Genomic DNA, 13,587 nt, shown 5'->3' on the forward strand with positions numbered 1-13,587 from the left:
TGCAGAGCTTAGAGCTTGCCACGCATCTGCTCTCGCTGTTCGACAGGTAGCAGAAGGCAAGGCGCGCGTTTTCCCGCGTTTTCTCGACGACGAGAGCCGGTTGATGTGCATGTAAGCGTAGCATATGAAACAAGAATAGCACGAAGCATTGGTAGTCAGGTGCCAAAGTCGCAGTATGGCATCAGGTGGCGATCGTATGTTTCTGTGGCCACCACTGGTTTGCAGCAAAGTGAATACCGCTAACTGAGAGCGCTGTGTTGTAGCCCCAGTGGCGCAATTGGTTAGCGCACGGTACTTATAAGGCAGTAGCCGTGAGCAATGCCGGGGTTGTGAGTTCGAGCCTCACCTGGGGCATACTTTTATTTCATAGCAGCTGTCCCTGACAGCAACAGGAGGCTAGGTTTGAGATGTATCAGCTATTTGAGTAACATAATTGTGCATTCGAGACGCTAGCTGCGTCTTCCTCGGTAGTATAGTGGTTAGTATCCCCGCCTGTCACGCGGGAGACCGGGGTTCGATTCCCCGCCGGGGAGGTGCGATTTTTATCTCACAAACCTGTTCGAGTGTTGCCCGTATGGGGGTCGTAAGAGCATTAACTTTGCGACCGTGGAGTGTAGTTGGTGCGAAATCTTAAAAAATGCTACATCTTAGGAAGTGGTTCTCGCATTCTTCACACTTCAGAATTACGGGGTTTGCTGTTAACGCTGAGTCAAAGCACCCCAGCCCACGCTGTGGGCGTAATAATCGAGCTCGACGCAGTCCGCAAAATAAATAATTTTAGCAGAGCGTGGTTTCTATCCACGGACCTCTGGGTTATGGGCCCAGCACGCTTCCACTGCGCCACTCTGCTGGCTAGGCTTGCGCCCGCTCTTCGCCACGTGACGTGGGACACTTGGGAAGTGTTGTCTGCGTCGCTTTCACACGCCTGTATTTAATTGCGTATCATCTCCTACAGCTCTCAGCTTGACTTGTCTCGACTTTGCTCGACTGACGCTACGCTGACGCTTGCAGGCAGCGATATTTACCACGATCGACTCGACATGCAGCTGCGAGATGCACAGGAGCAACAAAGCACTCCACGATGCGGCGACATACGAAATCCACTGCCCAGCTACGCGTCGGCAACTAACAAAATGCCGACCCTGCCAGGATTCGAACCTGGAATCTTCTGATCCGTAGTCAGACGCGTTATCCGTTGCGCCACAGGGCCAATGGCAGCACTTCTTTCTACGAGACAAGTGCAATTCGCTAAGAAACGTGTTCTCCATGGCTGAGCAAGCTCCCAAGGAAGGTACCTTTCGTGCAGCTGCGTGGCCGCAGTGCGCCTGCAGAGCTTAGAGCTTGCCACGCATCTGCTCTCGCTGTTCGACAGGTAGCAGAAGGCAAGGCGCGCGTTTTCCCGCGTTTTCTCGACGACGAGAGCCGGTTGATGTGCATGTAAGCGTAGCATATGAAACAAGAATAGCACGAAGCATTGGTAGTCAGGTGCCAAAGTCGCAGTATGGCATCAGGTGGCGATCGTATGTTTCTGTGGCCACCACTGGTTTGCAGCAAAGTGAATACCGCTAACTGAGAGCGCTGTGTTGTAGCCCCAGTGGCGCAATTGGTTAGCGCACGGTACTTATAAGGCAGTAGCCGTGAGCAATGCCGGGGTTGTGAGTTCGAGCCTCACCTGGGGCATACTTTTATTTCATAGCAGCTGTCTCTGACAGCAACAGGAGGCTAGGTTTGAGATGTATCAGCTATTTGAGTAACATAATTGTGCATTCGAGACGCTAGCTGCGTCTTCCTCGGTAGTATAGTGGTTAGTATCCCCGCCTGTCACGCGGGAGACCGGGGTTCGATTCCCCGCCGGGGAGGTGCGATTTTTATCTCACAAACCTGTTCGAGTGTTGCCCGTATGGGGGTCGTAAGAGCATTAACTTTGCGACCGTGGAGTGTAGTTGGTGCGAAATCTTAAAAAATGCTACATCTTAGGAAGTGGTTCTCGCATTCTTCACACTTCAGAATTACGGGGTTTGCTGTTAACGCTGAGTCAAAGCACCCCAGCCCACGCTGTGGGCGTAATAATCGAGCTCGACGCAGTCCGCAAAATAAATAATTTTAGCAGAGCGTGGTTTCTATCCACGGACCTCTGGGTTATGGGCCCAGCACGCTTCCACTGCGCCACTCTGCTGGCTAGGCTTGCGCCCGCTCTTCGCCACGTGACGTGGGACACTTGGGAAGTGTTGTCTGCGTCGCTTTCACACGCCTGTATTTAATTGCGTATCATCTCCTACAGCTCTCAGCTTGACTTGTCTCGACTTTGCTCGACTGACGCTACGCTGACGCTTGCAGGCAGCGATATTTACCACGATCGACTCGACATGCAGCTGCGAGATGCACAGGAGCAACAAAGCACTCCACGATGCGGCGACATACGAAATCCACTGCCCAGCTACGCGTCGGCAACTAACAAAATGCCGACCCTGCCAGGATTCGAACCTGGAATCTTCTGATCCGTAGTCAGACGCGTTATCCGTTGCGCCACAGGGCCAATGGCAGCACTTCTTTCTACGAGACAAGTGCAATTCGCTAAGAAACGTGTTCTCCATGGCTGAGCAAGCTCCCAAGGAAGGTACCTTTCGTGCAGCTGCGTGGCCGCAGTGCGCCTGCAGAGCTTAGAGCTTGCCACGCATCTGCTCTCGCTGTTCGACAGGTAGCAGAAGGCAAGGCGCGCGTTTTCCCGCGTTTTCTCGACGACGAGAGCCGGTTGATGTGCATGTAAGCGTAGCATATGAAACAAGAATAGCACGAAGCATTGGTAGTCAGGTGCCAAAGTCGCAGTATGGCATCAGGTGGCGATCGTATGTTTCTGTGGCCACCACTGGTTTGCAGCAAAGTGAATACCGCTAACTGAGAGCGCTGTGTTGTAGCCCCAGTGGCGCAATTGGTTAGCGCACGGTACTTATAAGGCAGTAGCCGTGAGCAATGCCGGGGTTGTGAGTTCGAGCCTCACCTGGGGCATACTTTTATTTCATAGCAGCTGTCCCTGACAGCAACAGGAGGCTAGGTTTGAGATGTATCAGCTATTTGAGTAACATAATTGTGCATTCGAGACGCTAGCTGCGTCTTCCTCGGTAGTATAGTGGTTAGTATCCCCGCCTGTCACGCGGGAGACCGGGGTTCGATTCCCCGCCGGGGAGATGCGATTTTTATCTCACAAACCTGTTCGAGTGTTGCCCGTATGGGGGTCGTAAGAGCATTAACTTTGCGACCGTGGAGTGTAGTTGGTGCGAAATCTTAAAAAATGCTACATCTTAGGAAGTGGTTCTCGCATTCTTCACACTTCAGAATTACGGGGTTTGCTGTTAACGCTGAGTCAAAGCACCCCAGCCCACGCTGTGGGCGTAATAATCGAGCTCGACGCAGTCCGCAAAATAAATAATTTTAGCAGAGCGTGGTTTCTATCCACGGACCTCTGGGTTATGGGCCCAGCACGCTTCCACTGCGCCACTCTGCTGGCTAGGCTTGCGCCCGCTCTTCGCCACGTGACGTGGGACACTTGGGAAGTGTTGTCTGCGTCGCTTTCACACGCCTGTATTTAATTGCGTATCATCTCCTACAGCTCTCAGCTTGACTTGTCTCGACTTTGCTCGACTGACGCTACGCTGACGCTTGCAGGCAGCGATATTTACCACGATCGACTCGACATGCAGCTGCGAGATGCACAGGAGCAACAAAGCACTCCACGATGCGGCGACATACGAAATCCACTGCCCAGCTACGCGTCGGCAACTAACAAAATGCCGACCCTGCCAGGATTCGAACCTGGAATCTTCTGATCCGTAGTCAGACGCGTTATCCGTTGCGCCACAGGGCCAATGGCAGCACTTCTTTCTACGAGACAAGTGCAATTCGCTAAGAAACGTGTTCTCCATGGCTGAGCAAGCTCCCAAGGAAGGTACCTTTCGTGCAGCTGCGTGGCCGCAGTGCGCCTGCAGAGCTTAGAGCTTGCCACGCATCTGCTCTCGCTGTTCGACAGGTAGCAGAAGGCAAGGCGCGCGTTTTCCCGCGTTTTCTCGACGACGAGAGCCGGTTGATGTGCATGTAAGCGTAGCATATGAAACAAGAATAGCACGAAGCATTGGTAGTCAGGTGCCAAAGTCGCAGTATGGCATCAGGTGGCGATCGTATGTTTCTGTGGCCACCACTGGTTTGCAGCAAAGTGAATACCGCTAACTGAGAGCGCTGTGTTGTAGCCCCAGTGGCGCAATTGGTTAGCGCACGGTACTTATAAGGCAGTAGCCGTGAGCAATGCCGGGGTTGTGAGTTCGAGCCTCACCTGGGGCATACTTTTATTTCATAGCAGCTGTCTCTGACAGCAACAGGAGGCTAGGTTTGAGATGTATCAGCTATTTGAGTAACATAATTGTGCATTCGAGACGCTAGCTGCGTCTTCCTCGGTAGTATAGTGGTTAGTATCCCCGCCTGTCACGCGGGAGACCGGGGTTCGATTCCCCGCCGGGGAGGTGCGATTTTTATCTCACAAACCTGTTCGAGTGTTGCCCGTATGGGGGTCGTAAGAGCATTAACTTTGCGACCGTGGAGTGTAGTTGGTGCGAAATCTTAAAAAATGCTACATCTTAGGAAGTGGTTCTCGCATTCTTCACACTTCAGAATTACGGGGTTTGCTGTTAACGCTGAGTCAAAGCACCCCAGCCCACGCTGTGGGCGTAATAATCGAGCTCGACGCAGTCCGCAAAATAAATAATTTTAGCAGAGCGTGGTTTCGATCCACGGACCTCTGGGTTATGGGCCCAGCACGCTTCCACTGCGCCACTCTGCTGGCTAGGCTTGCGCCCGCTCTTCGCCACGTGACGTGGGACACTTGGGAAGTGTTGTCTGCGTCGCTTTCACACGCCTGTATTTAATTGCGTATCATCTCCTACAGCTCTCAGCTTGACTTGTCTCGACTTTGCTCCACTGACGCTACGCTGACGCTTGCAGGCAGCGATATTTACCACGATCGACTCGACATGCAGCTGCGAGATGCACAGGAGCAACAAAGCACTCCACGATGCGGCGACATACGAAATCCACTGCCCAGCTACGCGTCGGCAACTAACAAAATGCCGACCCTGCCAGGATTCGAACCTGGAATCTTCTGATCCGTAGTCAGACGCGTTATCCGTTGCGCCACAGGGCCAATGGCAGCACTTCTTTCTACGAGACAAGTGCAATTCGCTAAGAAACGTGTTCTCCATGGCTGAGCAAGCTCCCAAGGAAGGTACCTTTCGTGCAGCTGCGTGGCCGCAGTGCGCCTGCAGAGCTTAGAGCTTGCCACGCATCTGCTCTCGCTGTTCGACAGGTAGCAGAAGGCAAGGCGCGCGTTTTCCCGCGTTTTCTCGACGACGAGAGCCGGTTGATGTGCATGTAAGCGTAGCATATGAAACAAGAATAGCACGAAGCATTGGTAGTCAGGTGCCAAAGTCGCAGTATGGCATCAGGTGGCGATCGTATGTTTCTGTGGCCACCACTGGTTTGCAGCAAAGTGAATACCGCTAACTGAGAGCGCTGTGTTGTAGCCCCAGTGGCGCAATTGGTTAGCGCACGGTACTTATAAGGCAGTAGCCGTGAGCAATGCCGGGGTTGTGAGTTCGAGCCTCACCTGGGGCATACTTTTATTTCATAGCAGCTGTCCCTGACAGCAACAGGAGGCTAGGTTTGAGATGTATCAGCTATTTGAGTAACATAATTGTGCATTCGAGACGCTAGCTGCGTCTTCCTCGGTAGTATAGTGGTTAGTATCCCCGCCTGTCACGCGGGAGACCGGGGTTCGATTCCCCGCCGGGGAGGCACATCCGATTTTTAATTGCTGCTCTATCATTCGCCGAACTTAGTGTAGGACGTTTGCGGCTACTAGCACCATATCTCTCGCACAAGGGCACCTGTCTACAGCGCATCCTCGGTAGTATAGTGGTTAGTATCCCCGCCTGTCACGCGGGAGACCGGGGTTCGATTCCCCGCCGGGGAGGTGCGATTTTTATCTCACAAACCTGTTCGAGTGTTGCCCGTATGGGGGTCGTAAGAGCATTAACTTTGCGACCGTGGAGTGTAGTTGGTGCGAAATCTTAAAAAATGCTACATCTTAGGAAGTGGTTCTCGCATTCTTCACACTTCAGAATTACGGGGTTTGCTGTTAACGCTGAGTCAAAGCACCCCAGCCCACGCTGTGGGCGTAATAATCGAGCTCGACGCAGTCCGCAAAATAAATAATTTTAGCAGAGCGTGGTTTCGATCCACGGACCTCTGGGTTATGGGCCCAGCACGCTCCCACTGCGCCACTCTGCTGGCTAGGCTTGCGCCCGCTCTTCGCCACGTGACGTGGGACACTTGGGAAGTGTTGTCTGCGTCGCTTTCACACGCCTGTATTTAATTGCGTATCATCTCCTACAGCTCTCAGCTTGACTTGTCTCGACTTTGCTCGACTGACGCTACGCTGACGCTTGCAGGCAGCGATATTTACCACGATCGACTCGACATGCAGCTGCGAGATGCACAGGAGCAACAAAGCACTCCACGATGCGGCGACATACGAAATCCACTGCCCAGCTACGCGTCGGCAACTAACAAAATGCCGACCCTGCCAGGATTCGAACCTGGAATCTTCTGATCCGTAGTCAGACGCGTTATCCGTTGCGCCACAGGGCCAATGGCAGCACTTCTTTCTACGAGACAAGTGCAATTCGCTAAGAAACGTGTTCTCCATGGCTGAGCAAGCTCCCAAGGAAGGTACCTTTCGTGCAGCTGCGTGGCCGCAGTGCGCCTGCAGAGCTTAGAGCTTGCCACGCATCTGCTCTCGCTGTTCGACAGGTAGCAGAAGGCAAGGCGCGCGTTTTCCCGCGTTTTCTCGACGACGAGAGCCGGTTGATGTGCATGTAAGCGTAGCATATGAAACAAGAATAGCACGAAGCATTGGTAGTCAGGTGCCAAAGTCGCAGTATGGCATCAGGTGGCGATCGTATGTTTCTGTGGCCACCACTGGTTTGCAGCAAAGTGAATACCGCTAACTGAGAGCGCTGTGTTGTAGCCCCAGTGGCGCAATTGGTTAGCGCACGGTACTTATAAGGCAGTAGCCGTGAGCAATGCCGGGGTTGTGAGTTCGAGCCTCACCTGGGGCATACTTTTATTTCATAGCAGCTGTCTCTGACAGCAACAGGAGGCTAGGTTTGAGATGTATCAGCTATTTGAGTAACATAATTGTGCATTCGAGACGCTAGCTGCGTCTTCCTCGGTAGTATAGTGGTTAGTATCCCCGCCTGTCACGCGGGAGACCGGGGTTCGATTCCCCGCCGGGGAGGTGCGATTTTTATCTCACAAAGCTGTTCGAGTGTTGCCCGTATGGGGGTCGTAAGAGCATTAACTTTGCGACCGTGGAGTGTAGTTGGTGCGAAATCTTAAAAAATGCTACATCTTAGGAAGTGGTTCTCGCATTCTTCACACTTCAGAATTACGGGGTTTGCTGTTAACGCTGAGTCAAAGCACCCCAGCCCACGCTGTGGGCGTAATAATAGAGCTCGACGCAGTCCGCAAAATAAATAATTTTAGCAGAGCGTGGTTTCGATCCACGGACCTCTGGGTTATGGGCCCAGCACGCTCCCACTGCGCCACTCTGCTGGCTAGGCTTGCGCCCGCTCTTCGCCACGTGACGTGGGACACTTGGGAAGTGTTGTCTGCGTCGCTTTCACACGCCTGTATTTAATTGCGTATCATCTCCTACAGCTCTCAGCTTGACTTGTCTCGACTTTGCTCGACTGACGCTACGCTGACGCTTGCAGGCAGCGATATTTACCACGATCGACTCGACATGCAGCTGCGAGATGCACAGGAGCAACAAAGCACTCCACGATGCGGCGACATACGAAATCCACTGCCCAGCTACGCGTCGGCAACTAACAAAATGCCGACCCTGCCAGGATTCGAACCTGGAATCTTCTGATCCGTAGTCAGACGCGTTATCCGTTGCGCCACAGGGCCAATGGCAGCACTTCTTTCTACGAGACAAGTGCAATTCGCTAAGAAACGTGTTCTCCATGGCTGAGCAAGCTCCCAAGGAAGGTACCTTTCGTGCAGCTGCGTGGCCGCAGTGCGCCTGCAGAGCTTAGAGCTTGCCACGCATCTGCTCTCGCTGTTCGACAGGTAGCAGAAGGCAAGGCGCGCGTTTTCCCGCGTTTTCTCGACGACGAGAGCCGGTTGATGTGCATGTAAGCGTAGCATATGAAACAAGAATAGCACGAAGCATTGGTAGTCAGGTGCCAAAGTCGCAGTATGGCATCAGGTGGCGATCGTATGTTTCTGTGGCCACCACTGGTTTGCAGCAAAGTGAATACCGCTAACTGAGAGCGCTGTGTTGTAGCCCCAGTGGCGCAATTGGTTAGCGCACGGTACTTATAAGGCAGTAGCCGTGAGCAATGCCGGGGTTGTGAGTTCGAGCCTCACCTGGGGCATACTTTTATTTCATAGCAGCTGTCCCTGACAGCAACAGGAGGCTAGGTTTGAGATGTATCAGCTATTTGAGTAACATAATTGTGCATTCGAGACGCTAGCTGCGTCTTCCTCGGTAGTATAGTGGTTAGTATCCCCGCCTGTCACGCGGGAGACCGGGGTTCGATTCCCCGCCGAGGAGGTGCGATTTTTATCTCACAAACCTGTTCGAGTGTTGCCCGTATGGGGGTCGTAAGAGCATTAACTTTGCGACCGTGGAGTGTAGTTGGTGCGAAATCTTAAAAAATGCTACATCTTAGGAAGTGGTTCTCGCATTCTTCACACTTCAGAATTACGGGGTTTGCTGTTAACGCTGAGTCAAAGCACCCCAGCCCACGCTGTGGGCGTAATAATAGAGCTCGACGCAGTCCGCAAAATAAATAATTTTAGCAGAGCGTGGTTTCGATCCACGGACCTCTGGGTTATGGGCCCAGCACGCTCCCACTGCGCCACTCTGCTGGCTAGGCTTGCGCCCGCTCTTCGCCACGTGACGTGGGACACTTGGGAAGTGTTGTCTGCGTCGCTTTCACACGCCTGTATTTAATTGCGTATCATCTCCTACAGCTCTCAGCTTGACTTGTCTCGACTTTGCTCGACTGACGCTACGCTGACGCTTGCAGGCAGCGATATTTACCACGATCGACTCGACATGCAGCTGCGAGATGCACAGGAGCAACAAAGCACTCCACGATGCGGCGACATACGAAATCCACTGCCCAGCTACGCGTCGGCAACTAACAAAATGCCGACCCTGCCAGGATTCGAACCTGGAATCTTCTGATCCGTAGTCAGACGCGTTATCCGTTGCGCCACAGGGCCAATGGCAGCACTTCTTTCTACGAGACAAGTGCAATTCGCTAAGAAACGTGTTCTCCATGGCTGAGCAAGCTCCCAAGGAAGGTACCTTTCGTGCAGCTGCGTGGCCGCAGTGCGCCTGCAGAGCTTAGAGCTTGCCACGCATCTGCTCTCGCTGTTCGACAGGTAGCAGAAGGCAAGGCGCGCGTTTTCCCGCGTTTTCTCGACGACGAGAGCCGGTTGATGTGCATGTAAGCGTAGCATATGAAACAAGAATAGCACGAAGCATTGGTAGTCAGGTGCCAAAGTCGCAGTATGGCATCAGGTGGCGATCGTATGTTTCTGTGGCCACCACTGGTTTGCAGCAAAGTGAATACCGCTAACTGAGAGCGCTGTGTTGTAGCCCCAGTGGCGCAATTGGTTAGCGCACGGTACTTATAAGGCAGTAGCCGTGAGCAATGCCGGGGTTGTGAGTTCGAGCCTCACCTGGGGCATACTTTTATTTCATAGCAGCTGTCCCTGACAGCAATAGGAGGCTAGGTTTGAGATGTATCAGCTATTTGAGTAACATAATTGTGCATTCGAGACGCTAGCTGCGTCTTCCTCGGTAGTATAGTGGTTAGTATCCCCGCCTGTCACGCGGGAGACCGGGGTTCGATTCCCCGCCGGGGAGGTGCGATTTTTATCTCACAAACCTGTTCGAGTGTTGCCCGTATGGGGGTCGTAAGAGCATTAACTTTGCGACCGTGGAGTGTAGTTGGTGCGAAATCTTAAAAAATGCTACATCTTAGGAAGTGGTTCTCGCATTCTTCACACTTCAGAATTACGGGGTTTGCTGTTAACGCTGAGTCAAAGCACCCCAGCCCACGCTGTGGGCGTAATAATAGAGCTCGACGCAGTCCGCAAAATAAATAGTTTTAGCAGAGCGTGGTTTCGATCCACGGACCTCTGGGTTATGGGCCCAGCACGCTCCCACTGCGCCACTCTGCTGGCTAGGCTTGCGCCCGCTCTTCGCCACGTGACGTGGGACACTTGGGAAGTGTTGTCTGCGTCGCTTTCACACGCCTGTATTTAATTGCGTATCATCTCCTACAGCTCTCAGCTTGACTTGTCTCGACTTTGCTCGACTGACGCTACGCTGACGCTTGCAGGCAGCGATATTTACCACGATCGACTCGACATGCAGCTGCGAGATGCACAGGAGCAACAAAGCACTCCACGATGCGGCGACATACGAAATCCACTGCCCAGCTACGCGTCGGCAACTAACAAAATGCCGACCCTGCCAGGATTCGAACCTGGAATCTTCTGATCCGTAGTCAGACGCGTTATCCGTTGCGCCACAGGGCCAATGGCAGCACTTCTTTCTACGAGACAAGTGCAATTGGCTAAGAAACGTGTTCTCCATGGCTGAGCAAGCTCCCAAGGAAGGTACCTTTCGTGCAGCTGCGTGGCCGCAGTGCGCCTGCAGAGCTTAGAGCTTGCCACGCATCTGCTCTCGCTGTTCGACAGGTAGCAGAAGGCAAGGCGCGCGTTTTCCCGCGTTTTCTCGACGACGAGAGCCGGTTGATGTGCATGTAAGCGTAGCATATGAAACAAGAATAGCACGAAGCATTGGTAGTCAGGTGCCAAAGTCGCAGTATGGCATCAGGTGGCGATCGTATGTTTCTGTGGCCACCACTGGTTTGCAGCAAAGTGAATACCGCTAACTGAGAGCGCTGTGTTGTAGCCCCAGTGGCGCAATTGGTTAGCGCACGGTACTTATAAGGCAGTAGCCGTGAGCAATGCCGGGGTTGTGAGTTCGAGCCTCACCTGGGGCATACTTTTATTTCATAGCAGCTGTCCCTGACAGCAACAGGAGGCTAGGTTTGAGATGTATCAGCTATTTGAGTAACATAATTGTGCATTCGAGACGCTAGCTGCGTCTTCCTCGGTAGTATAGTGGTTAGTATCCCCGCCTGTCACGCGGGAGACCGGGGTTCGATTCCCCGCCGGGGAGGTGCGATTTTTATCTCACAAACCTGTTCGAGTGTTGCCCGTATGGGGGTCGTAAGAGCATTAACTTTGCGACCGTGGAGTGTAGTTGGTGCGAAATCTTAAAAAATGCTACATCTTAGGAAGTGGTTCTCGCATTCTTCACACTTCAGAATTACGGGGTTTGCTGTTAACGCTGAGTCAAAGCACCCCAGCCCACGCTGTGGGCGTAATAATAGAGCTCGACGCAGTCCGCAAAATAAATAGTTTTAGCAGGGCGTGGTTTCGATCCACGGACCTCTGGGTTATGGGCCCAGCACGCTCCCACTGCGCCACTCTGCTGGCTAGGCTTGCGCCCGCTCTTCGCCACGTGACGTGGGACACTTGGGAAGTGTTGTCTGCGTCGCTTTCACACGCCTGTATTTAATTGCGTATCATCTCCTACAGCTCTCAGCTTGACTTGTCTCGACTTTGCTCGACTGACGCTACGCTGACGCTTGCAGGCAGCGATATTTACCACGATCGACTCGACATGCAGCTGCGAGATGCACAGGAGCAACAAAGCACTCCACGATGCGGCGACATACGAAATCCACTGCCCAGCTACGCGTCGGCAACTAACAAAATGCCGACCCTGCCAGGATTCGAACCTGGAATCTTCTGATCCGTAGTCAGACGCGTTATCCGTTGCGCCACAGGGCCAATGGCAGCACTTCTTTCTACGAGACAAGTGCAATTGGCTAAGAAACGTGTTCTCCATGGCTGAGCAAGCTCCCAAGGAAGGTACCTTTCGTGCAGCTGCGTGGCCGCAGTGCGCCTGCAGAGCTTAGAGCTTGCCACGCATCTGCTCTCGCTGTTCGACAGGTAGCAGAAGGCAAGGCGCGCGTTTTCCCGCGTTTTCTCGACGACGAGAGCCGGTTGATGTGCATGTAAGCGTAGCATATGAAACAAGAATAGCACGAAGCATTGGTAGTCAGGTGCCAAAGTCGCAGTATGGCATCAGGTGGCGATCGTATGTTTCTGTGGCCACCACTGGTTTGCAGCAAAGTGAATACCGCTAACTGAGAGCGCTGTGTTGTAGCCCCAGTGGCGCAATTGGTTAGCGCACGGTACTTATAAGGCAGTAGCCGTGAGCAATGCCGGGGTTGTGAGTTCGAGCCTCACCTGGGGCATACTTTTATTTCATAGCAGCTGTCCCTGACAGCAACAGGAGGCTAGGTTTGAGATGTATCAGCTATTTGAGTAACATAATTGTGCATTCGAGACGCTAGCTGCGTCTTCCTCGGTAGTATAGTGGTTAGTATCCCCGCCTGTCACGCGGGAGACCGGGGTTCGATTCCCCGCCGGGGAGGTGCGATTTTTATCTCACAAACCTGTTCGAGTGTTGCCCGTATGGGGGTCGTAAGAGCATTAACTTTGCGACCGTGGAGTGTAGTTGGTGCGAAATCTTAAAAAATGCTACATCTTAGGAAGTGGTTCTCGCATTCTTCACACTTCAGAATTACGGGGTTTGCTGTTAACGCTGAGTCAAAGCACCCCAGCCCACGCTGTGGGCGTAATAATAGAGCTCGACGCAGTCCGCAAAATAAATAGTTTTAGCAGAGCGTGGTTTCGATCCACGGACCTCTGGGTTATGGGCCCAGCACGCTCCCACTGCGCCACTCTGCTGGCTAGGCTTGCGCCCGCTCTTCGCCACGTGACGTGGGACACTTGGGAAGTGTTGTCTGCGTCGCTTTCACACGCCTGTATTTAATTGCGTATCATCTCCTACAGCTCTCAGCTTGACTTGTCTCGACTTTGCTCGACTGACGCTACGCTGACGCTTGCAGGCAGCGATATTTACCACGATCGACTCGACATGCAGCTGCGAGATGCACAGGAGCAACAAAGCACTCCACGATGCGGCGACATACGAAATCCACTGCCCAGCTACGCGTCGGCAACTAACAAAATGCCGACCCTGCCAGGATTCGAACCTGGAATCTTCTGATCCGTAGTCAGACGCGTTATCCGTTGCGCCACAGGGCCAATGGCAGCACTTCTTTCTACGAGACAAGTGCAATTGGCTAAGAAACGTGTTCTCCATGGCTGAGCAAGCTCCCAAGGAAGGTACCTTTCGTGCAGCTGCGTGGCCGCAGTGCGCCTGCAGAGCTTAGAGCTTGCCACGCATCTGCTCTCGCTGTTCGACAGGTAGCAGAAGGCAAGGCGCGCGTTTTCCCGCGTTTTCTCGACGACGAGAGCCGGTTGATGTGCATGTAAGCGTAGCATATGAAACAAGAATAGCACGAAGCA

General features: G+C 53.1%; 40 non-coding genes across 40 annotated transcripts; 21 read left to right on the forward strand and 19 right to left on the reverse strand.

The window, feature by feature from the left end:
- Positions 1–262: 262 nt before the first annotated feature.
- On the forward strand, positions 263–354 carry Trnai-uau (transfer RNA isoleucine (anticodon UAU)). Its single transcript is given in 2 exon segments — positions 263–300; positions 319–354. It is a non-coding gene; the product is annotated as a tRNA-Ile (tRNA).
- Positions 355–461: 107 nt separating this feature from the next.
- On the forward strand, positions 462–533 carry Trnad-guc (transfer RNA aspartic acid (anticodon GUC)). Its single transcript has one exon. It is a non-coding gene; the product is annotated as a tRNA-Asp (tRNA).
- A 245-nt stretch (positions 534–778) lies between these two features.
- On the reverse strand, positions 779–850 carry Trnam-cau (transfer RNA methionine (anticodon CAU)). Its single transcript has one exon. It is a non-coding gene; the product is annotated as a tRNA-Met (tRNA).
- Positions 851–1,137: 287 nt separating this feature from the next.
- Trnar-acg (transfer RNA arginine (anticodon ACG)) lies at positions 1,138–1,210 on the reverse strand. The gene has a single exon. It is a non-coding gene; the product is annotated as a tRNA-Arg (tRNA).
- A 378-nt stretch (positions 1,211–1,588) lies between these two features.
- Trnai-uau (transfer RNA isoleucine (anticodon UAU)) lies at positions 1,589–1,680 on the forward strand. Its single transcript is given in 2 exon segments — positions 1,589–1,626; positions 1,645–1,680. It is a non-coding gene; the product is annotated as a tRNA-Ile (tRNA).
- Positions 1,681–1,787: 107 nt separating this feature from the next.
- On the forward strand, positions 1,788–1,859 carry Trnad-guc (transfer RNA aspartic acid (anticodon GUC)). Its single transcript has one exon. It is a non-coding gene; the product is annotated as a tRNA-Asp (tRNA).
- A 245-nt stretch (positions 1,860–2,104) lies between these two features.
- Positions 2,105–2,176, reverse strand: Trnam-cau (transfer RNA methionine (anticodon CAU)). Its single transcript has one exon. It is a non-coding gene; the product is annotated as a tRNA-Met (tRNA).
- Positions 2,177–2,463: 287 nt separating this feature from the next.
- Trnar-acg (transfer RNA arginine (anticodon ACG)) lies at positions 2,464–2,536 on the reverse strand. Its single transcript has one exon. It is a non-coding gene; the product is annotated as a tRNA-Arg (tRNA).
- A 378-nt stretch (positions 2,537–2,914) lies between these two features.
- Positions 2,915–3,006, forward strand: Trnai-uau (transfer RNA isoleucine (anticodon UAU)). The gene is given in 2 exon segments: positions 2,915–2,952; positions 2,971–3,006. It is a non-coding gene; the product is annotated as a tRNA-Ile (tRNA).
- Positions 3,007–3,113: 107 nt separating this feature from the next.
- Positions 3,114–3,185, forward strand: Trnad-guc (transfer RNA aspartic acid (anticodon GUC)). The gene has a single exon. It is a non-coding gene; the product is annotated as a tRNA-Asp (tRNA).
- A 245-nt stretch (positions 3,186–3,430) lies between these two features.
- Trnam-cau (transfer RNA methionine (anticodon CAU)) lies at positions 3,431–3,502 on the reverse strand. Its single transcript has one exon. It is a non-coding gene; the product is annotated as a tRNA-Met (tRNA).
- A 287-nt stretch (positions 3,503–3,789) lies between these two features.
- On the reverse strand, positions 3,790–3,862 carry Trnar-acg (transfer RNA arginine (anticodon ACG)). The gene has a single exon. It is a non-coding gene; the product is annotated as a tRNA-Arg (tRNA).
- A 378-nt stretch (positions 3,863–4,240) lies between these two features.
- On the forward strand, positions 4,241–4,332 carry Trnai-uau (transfer RNA isoleucine (anticodon UAU)). Its single transcript is given in 2 exon segments — positions 4,241–4,278; positions 4,297–4,332. It is a non-coding gene; the product is annotated as a tRNA-Ile (tRNA).
- Positions 4,333–4,439: 107 nt separating this feature from the next.
- Trnad-guc (transfer RNA aspartic acid (anticodon GUC)) lies at positions 4,440–4,511 on the forward strand. The gene has a single exon. It is a non-coding gene; the product is annotated as a tRNA-Asp (tRNA).
- A 245-nt stretch (positions 4,512–4,756) lies between these two features.
- On the reverse strand, positions 4,757–4,828 carry Trnam-cau (transfer RNA methionine (anticodon CAU)). The gene has a single exon. It is a non-coding gene; the product is annotated as a tRNA-Met (tRNA).
- A 287-nt stretch (positions 4,829–5,115) lies between these two features.
- Positions 5,116–5,188, reverse strand: Trnar-acg (transfer RNA arginine (anticodon ACG)). Its single transcript has one exon. It is a non-coding gene; the product is annotated as a tRNA-Arg (tRNA).
- Positions 5,189–5,566: 378 nt separating this feature from the next.
- Trnai-uau (transfer RNA isoleucine (anticodon UAU)) lies at positions 5,567–5,658 on the forward strand. The gene is given in 2 exon segments: positions 5,567–5,604; positions 5,623–5,658. It is a non-coding gene; the product is annotated as a tRNA-Ile (tRNA).
- A 107-nt stretch (positions 5,659–5,765) lies between these two features.
- Positions 5,766–5,837, forward strand: Trnad-guc (transfer RNA aspartic acid (anticodon GUC)). The gene has a single exon. It is a non-coding gene; the product is annotated as a tRNA-Asp (tRNA).
- Positions 5,838–5,944: 107 nt separating this feature from the next.
- Positions 5,945–6,016, forward strand: Trnad-guc (transfer RNA aspartic acid (anticodon GUC)). The gene has a single exon. It is a non-coding gene; the product is annotated as a tRNA-Asp (tRNA).
- A 245-nt stretch (positions 6,017–6,261) lies between these two features.
- Positions 6,262–6,333, reverse strand: Trnam-cau (transfer RNA methionine (anticodon CAU)). Its single transcript has one exon. It is a non-coding gene; the product is annotated as a tRNA-Met (tRNA).
- A 287-nt stretch (positions 6,334–6,620) lies between these two features.
- Positions 6,621–6,693, reverse strand: Trnar-acg (transfer RNA arginine (anticodon ACG)). The gene has a single exon. It is a non-coding gene; the product is annotated as a tRNA-Arg (tRNA).
- A 378-nt stretch (positions 6,694–7,071) lies between these two features.
- Positions 7,072–7,163, forward strand: Trnai-uau (transfer RNA isoleucine (anticodon UAU)). The gene is given in 2 exon segments: positions 7,072–7,109; positions 7,128–7,163. It is a non-coding gene; the product is annotated as a tRNA-Ile (tRNA).
- A 107-nt stretch (positions 7,164–7,270) lies between these two features.
- Positions 7,271–7,342, forward strand: Trnad-guc (transfer RNA aspartic acid (anticodon GUC)). The gene has a single exon. It is a non-coding gene; the product is annotated as a tRNA-Asp (tRNA).
- Positions 7,343–7,587: 245 nt separating this feature from the next.
- On the reverse strand, positions 7,588–7,659 carry Trnam-cau (transfer RNA methionine (anticodon CAU)). Its single transcript has one exon. It is a non-coding gene; the product is annotated as a tRNA-Met (tRNA).
- A 287-nt stretch (positions 7,660–7,946) lies between these two features.
- Positions 7,947–8,019, reverse strand: Trnar-acg (transfer RNA arginine (anticodon ACG)). Its single transcript has one exon. It is a non-coding gene; the product is annotated as a tRNA-Arg (tRNA).
- A 378-nt stretch (positions 8,020–8,397) lies between these two features.
- Trnai-uau (transfer RNA isoleucine (anticodon UAU)) lies at positions 8,398–8,489 on the forward strand. Its single transcript is given in 2 exon segments — positions 8,398–8,435; positions 8,454–8,489. It is a non-coding gene; the product is annotated as a tRNA-Ile (tRNA).
- Positions 8,490–8,596: 107 nt separating this feature from the next.
- Trnad-guc (transfer RNA aspartic acid (anticodon GUC)) lies at positions 8,597–8,668 on the forward strand. Its single transcript has one exon. It is a non-coding gene; the product is annotated as a tRNA-Asp (tRNA).
- Positions 8,669–8,913: 245 nt separating this feature from the next.
- Trnam-cau (transfer RNA methionine (anticodon CAU)) lies at positions 8,914–8,985 on the reverse strand. Its single transcript has one exon. It is a non-coding gene; the product is annotated as a tRNA-Met (tRNA).
- Positions 8,986–9,272: 287 nt separating this feature from the next.
- On the reverse strand, positions 9,273–9,345 carry Trnar-acg (transfer RNA arginine (anticodon ACG)). The gene has a single exon. It is a non-coding gene; the product is annotated as a tRNA-Arg (tRNA).
- A 378-nt stretch (positions 9,346–9,723) lies between these two features.
- On the forward strand, positions 9,724–9,815 carry Trnai-uau (transfer RNA isoleucine (anticodon UAU)). The gene is given in 2 exon segments: positions 9,724–9,761; positions 9,780–9,815. It is a non-coding gene; the product is annotated as a tRNA-Ile (tRNA).
- Positions 9,816–9,922: 107 nt separating this feature from the next.
- Trnad-guc (transfer RNA aspartic acid (anticodon GUC)) lies at positions 9,923–9,994 on the forward strand. Its single transcript has one exon. It is a non-coding gene; the product is annotated as a tRNA-Asp (tRNA).
- Positions 9,995–10,239: 245 nt separating this feature from the next.
- On the reverse strand, positions 10,240–10,311 carry Trnam-cau (transfer RNA methionine (anticodon CAU)). The gene has a single exon. It is a non-coding gene; the product is annotated as a tRNA-Met (tRNA).
- A 287-nt stretch (positions 10,312–10,598) lies between these two features.
- Trnar-acg (transfer RNA arginine (anticodon ACG)) lies at positions 10,599–10,671 on the reverse strand. Its single transcript has one exon. It is a non-coding gene; the product is annotated as a tRNA-Arg (tRNA).
- A 378-nt stretch (positions 10,672–11,049) lies between these two features.
- Positions 11,050–11,141, forward strand: Trnai-uau (transfer RNA isoleucine (anticodon UAU)). The gene is given in 2 exon segments: positions 11,050–11,087; positions 11,106–11,141. It is a non-coding gene; the product is annotated as a tRNA-Ile (tRNA).
- Positions 11,142–11,248: 107 nt separating this feature from the next.
- Positions 11,249–11,320, forward strand: Trnad-guc (transfer RNA aspartic acid (anticodon GUC)). The gene has a single exon. It is a non-coding gene; the product is annotated as a tRNA-Asp (tRNA).
- Positions 11,321–11,924: 604 nt separating this feature from the next.
- On the reverse strand, positions 11,925–11,997 carry Trnar-acg (transfer RNA arginine (anticodon ACG)). Its single transcript has one exon. It is a non-coding gene; the product is annotated as a tRNA-Arg (tRNA).
- A 378-nt stretch (positions 11,998–12,375) lies between these two features.
- Trnai-uau (transfer RNA isoleucine (anticodon UAU)) lies at positions 12,376–12,467 on the forward strand. Its single transcript is given in 2 exon segments — positions 12,376–12,413; positions 12,432–12,467. It is a non-coding gene; the product is annotated as a tRNA-Ile (tRNA).
- Positions 12,468–12,574: 107 nt separating this feature from the next.
- Positions 12,575–12,646, forward strand: Trnad-guc (transfer RNA aspartic acid (anticodon GUC)). The gene has a single exon. It is a non-coding gene; the product is annotated as a tRNA-Asp (tRNA).
- Positions 12,647–12,891: 245 nt separating this feature from the next.
- Positions 12,892–12,963, reverse strand: Trnam-cau (transfer RNA methionine (anticodon CAU)). Its single transcript has one exon. It is a non-coding gene; the product is annotated as a tRNA-Met (tRNA).
- Positions 12,964–13,250: 287 nt separating this feature from the next.
- On the reverse strand, positions 13,251–13,323 carry Trnar-acg (transfer RNA arginine (anticodon ACG)). The gene has a single exon. It is a non-coding gene; the product is annotated as a tRNA-Arg (tRNA).
- Positions 13,324–13,587: the final 264 nt, after the last annotated feature.

The sequence above is a fragment of the Schistocerca serialis genome, unplaced genomic scaffold (genome assembly GCF_023864345.2).
Source record: "Schistocerca serialis cubense isolate TAMUIC-IGC-003099 unplaced genomic scaffold, iqSchSeri2.2 HiC_scaffold_1265, whole genome shotgun sequence".
In the NCBI taxonomy this organism is placed as follows: Eukaryota; Metazoa; Arthropoda; class Insecta; order Orthoptera; family Acrididae; genus Schistocerca; species Schistocerca serialis.